At 35.7% G+C, this 4,973-nt stretch overlaps 1 non-coding gene across 1 annotated transcript; it reads right to left on the bottom strand.

Moving 5' to 3' along the window:
- Window positions 1-637: 637 nt before the first annotated feature.
- On the bottom strand, window positions 638-743 carry LOC120144943. The gene has a single exon (XR_005518092.1). It is a non-coding gene; the product is annotated as a small nucleolar RNA R71 (small nucleolar RNA).
- Between the last annotated feature and the right edge of the window lie 4,230 nt (window positions 744-4,973).

Below are 4,973 nucleotides of genomic sequence, written 5' to 3'. Positions count from 1 at the left end.
ATTTTATTTTTAATTCTTGCACCTTAATTTTTTTTTCTCGGATTGAGGGGGCTTACAATTTTTGATTTTGCATCTGTGTATGAATAGGATGAGACCAACATCACCAGAATCCTCATTTGAACCCGAAATAGAACGACATTTTCATAGAAGAAGACGCAAAAAATGAGTAGCAATGGAGGATGATCTAGCAAACAATCTAAATGCCATTGGTGATCAGATAGCCAAAGCGAGAAGAGGAGCTTTAGTTGAGCAACCTGATCAAGTTCGGAACAGACCCATTCGATACTACTTCTAGGAAAATCTCAATAGTCTCAATCCAAGTGTTGTCATGCCTGAAATAAAATCTGCCTATTTGAAATAAAAACCATTAATGTTCAATATGATTAATACAATTGGTCAATTTAGGGATCGACAACAGAAGATGTCTGACAACATCTTAAATCATTCCTAGAAATTTGCAACTCATTCAAGCAACAAGGATTCCATGAGGATGTCCTAAGGCTAAAATTATTCTCATATTCACTAAGGGATAAGGCAAAATCGTGGTTAAATAGTATCTCATCTGGATCTTTTGAATCTTGGATGGATTTATGTCATGATTTCATTGCTAGATTTAGTTATACAACTATGACTGATAAATTTCGTAAGGATATTTCTTCTTTTTGACAAGCAGATGACGAATGCATGTATGAAGCTTAGAAGCGATACAAGGAGCTTTTACGAAGATGTCCCATGCACGAATTCCTCATATGGACACAAGTGATGATGTTCTACAATTCAGTAAATACACCAACTAGGATAATGCTAGACACTTCGGCAAATGGCATACTCCTGAACAAGTTATCGGAGGAAGCGATAGGGATCCTAAACCGTCTTTCCAAGAATGATTATTTGTTCCCAACTACTAGAAGATGATGAATCATAAGTAATACTATGATAAACAAGCTTGATTCATCAGTTATTAATTTCGTACAGCTGGCTTCCTTAACCAACTTGGTTCAAAATATGCAGCGACCTAGCAATACACATGAGATCAAGGTAGTAAATTCATTTTGTGTAATGGTAACCATGATTCTTCTAAGTTTCCACAAAAGCCAAAATCTAGCTTTTATATGGGAAACTACAACCAGAACAACAATGCTATGTCAAACGCATATACTCCATCCTGGAGGAAGCACCCAAATTTTTTATGGAGTAACCCAGACAACGCTCTAAATCAGAACAATCATAATTCATTTGCATCAGGATTCTAGCAGAACATGCCAAGGTAACAATTACCTCAACAACATATGTCACTGGAATAACAACAATCAACACCATCTAGTTCTTTGGAAAATTCTCTCCATTCTTTTATGTTAAAAACTGAATCTTACATGGCCGAGAATAATAACTTCACGAAAAGAACTGACGCTTTTATTAACAGGACTGAGATGAGACTGCAAAACCAAGACGCAACTCTGAAATCCTTGGAGACACATGTGGGACAATTTACCTAGATTCTGAATATGATACCACTAGGCAGTTTACCTAGCGATACAGAGGTCGCGAAGGGATTAGTTCATGAATAGTGTAAGTTAATTACAACTCAAAGTAGATGGAAACTTACGAAATCCCCTACACAGTCCATGAGGAAAACTCAACAAGAACATACCCCTAACCAGAAAGATATATCTAGTAGCAATGCTTGCCCAGGCAAGTCCACATGCCTCAGTAATTCCAGATATCACAATAAATCCATTGATTAAATTCTAAACAGACGAGAAGGATAAGGAGATCAACATTCTACCACCATTTCCTCAAAGGCTGAAAAGGAAGAAACAAAATACCAATTCAAGAAATTCTTGGACATCTTGAAGCAAGCCCTTATTAGCTTGCTGTTGGTTGAAGCAATCGAGCAAAATTTGAATCAAACTAAGTTTCTTAAGGGCATTGTCTCTAAAAGAACGAGGCTATGTGAGTTTGAAATAATTTTTGTGATAGAGGGATGCATGACCATGTTATACAATCGAATGCCACCCAAACTAAAAGTTCTAGGTAGTTTTACAATACCATGTGCAATTGGTAATCACTTCTTTCGGAAGGCGTTATGTGATCTTGGAGCGAGCATAAACCTTATGCCTAAATTTGTTTTCCAAAGATTGAGTATCAAGAAGGCAAGACCTACGACATTTATGCTACAACTTACAAACAGATCCTATGTGCAACCATATGGAAAAATTGAAGATATACTTGTAATAGTTGATAAATTTATTTTTCACGCCGACTTTATTGTTCTGGATTGTGATACAGATGAGTTCACATCTATTATCCTTGGAAGACCATTATTTGCAACGGGAAAACCCTAATTGATGTTAAGATAGGAGAACTCACGATGAAAGTGAATGACCAACAAGTCACATTGAATGTTTTTCAAACCTTAAAGCATGTTGATGATTCGGAGGAGTGCTAATTCATTCACGGCACCACCAAATTCAATTTTCAAGAAGAGGGGAATTTCCTTAAGAATTTTAATACCAAACTAGAGGAAATTGAAGAACCGGATGATGGAGAGTAAGAAGAATAAAATTGGATAGTAAGTCAACCGGGTAAATATTTCAAACCATTGGATACTCATGTAAGGAAGGTAAACTCGAAAAACCTTCTATTGAGAAACCTCCCAATTTAAAATTGAAACCATTGTCAGGGCAACTAAAATATGCTTATTTGGAAATTGATAAAAAATTTCCTGTGATTATTTCTTCTATGTTACAGCTAGAACAGGAAAAGAAGTTGATTGACATGTTGACGCTACACAAAAAGGCAATAAGATGTATAATTTTTGACTTGAATGGAATTAGTCCGACAGTGTGTATGCACAAAATCTTATTGGAAGATGGCAAAAAACCTTCAATTGAGGCACAAAGAAGACTTAACCCAGTTAAGAGGGAGGTTTTGATGAAAGAAATCATCAAGCGACTTGACGCCAATATCATATATCCTATTTCCGACAATACATGGGTAAGTCCGGTACAATGTGTACAAAAAACGTGAGGTATAATCATGGTAAATAATGAAAATAATGAACTTATTCCAACTAGGATTGTTACTAGTTGGAGGGTTTATATGGATTACTATAAGTTAAATAAAGCTACCAAAAAGGATCATTATCCTTTACCCTTTATTGACCAAATACTTGATCGACCTATAGGTAAACCCTTTTATTATTTTCTTGATAGTTACTCATGTTATAACCAAATTGACATAGCCTCGGATGATTAGGAAAAGACCATATTCACATGCCCGTATGAAATATATGCATTTTAGAGGATGTCGTTTGGATTATGTAATGCCCCAACAACCATCCAAAGATTCATGATGGTAATTTTTTCTAACATGGTGGAAGATTATCTTGAAATATTCATGGACAATCTTTCAGTATTTTGAGAAAGTTTTGACAATTGTCTCAATAATTTGGAGAAAGTGTTAATACGATGTGAAGAATCTGACCTAGTCTTAAACTGGGAGAAGTGTCATTTTATGGTAGATGAGGGAATCATGATTGGGCATAAAATAGCATCAAAGGAAATCGAAGTGGATAGAGGCAAGCCGGACATAATTGAAAGATTATCGCTACCCAACTCCATTAAAGGGATACAAAGTTTTCTCGGACATGCAGGTTCCAACATAAGGTTTATTTATATTTTTTCTAATATTTCTAAACCCTTGTGTAATTTTCTTGAACAGGATAAAGCCTTTGATTTTGATGACTTATGTGTCTTGGCCTTTGAAACTTTGAAGAAACAAATTGCCACAACACCTATTATCGTTCCACCTGATTGGTCACTACTTTTTGAACTCATGTATGATGCTAGTGATTTTACAGTAAGAGCAATCTTAGGTTAACGAAAAGATACACTTTTTCAACATGATATATTACGCTAGTAAAGCTCTTAATGATGCTCAATTAAATTAAACCACATTGGAAAATGAACTATTAGCAGTAGTTTTTTCCTTTGACAAGTTTCCTTCTTATTTGATAGGAACAAAGGTAATTGTCTGTACTGACCATTCAGCAATTAAGTATTTATTTGCTAAGAAATATGTCAACCCTCGTTTATTTCGTTGGACATTACTTTTGCAAGAATTTAGCATTGAGTTTAAGGACAAGATATGATCAGAAAACCAAGTTGCTGACCACTTGTCAAGGTTGAAAGAAAGCAATGGAGATGATGATTCACTAGAAATCCATGACGCATTCTCGGATGAGCAGGTGTTAGTTGCTACGACAACACCATGGTATGTTGATTTAGTAAATTTTCTAGTTTATGGTATTTTACCTAATGGAATTACTTATCAAGGGAAGAAGCATTTCAAACATGATGCTAAGCATTATTATTGGGACGAGTCCCTTTTATTTAAAAAATGTGTAGATTAGGTCATAAGATGATGCGTTCCAAATGAGGAGTAACAAAGTGTGTTTCGATAATGCCATTCTTCACCTTATGGAGGCCATTTTAGAGGAATGAGCACCGTTGCCAAAGTCTACAATACGGTCTATATTGTCTCACTCTTTATAAAGATGCCCAAGAATTCTACAAGCAGTGGGATCGTTGTCAACGAACAGGCAATATTTCAAGAGGGCATGAGATGCAACTGTAGAATATCCTTGAAGTTGAGTTGTTTGATGTATGGGGTATCGATTTCATGGGACCCTTCCCATTCTCATTCGGAAATTTATACATATTACTCACTGTTGACTACGTGTCTAAATGAGATGAGGGAGCTGTAGTTCCCAGAAATAACTCCAAGACTGTGCAGAGATTCTTGTAGAAAAATATATTCACATTGTTCGAAATGCCGAGGGTGATCATCAGTGATGAAGGCAAGCATTTTTTACAACAAATTGATTTCCAAGATGTTACAATGCTTTGGAGTGACACACAAAATTGTCATGGCATATTACCCATAGACAAATAGGTAGGCTGAAATATCCA

Source organism: Hibiscus syriacus, unplaced genomic scaffold (assembly GCF_006381635.1).
Source record: "Hibiscus syriacus cultivar Baekdansim isolate YM2019G1 unplaced genomic scaffold, ASM638163v2 tig00110890_pilon, whole genome shotgun sequence".
Classification (NCBI taxonomy): Eukaryota; Viridiplantae; Streptophyta; class Magnoliopsida; order Malvales; family Malvaceae; genus Hibiscus; species Hibiscus syriacus.
Note: the sequence above shows the minus strand (reverse complement) of the source record. Positions and strands in the feature narration are given on the sequence as shown.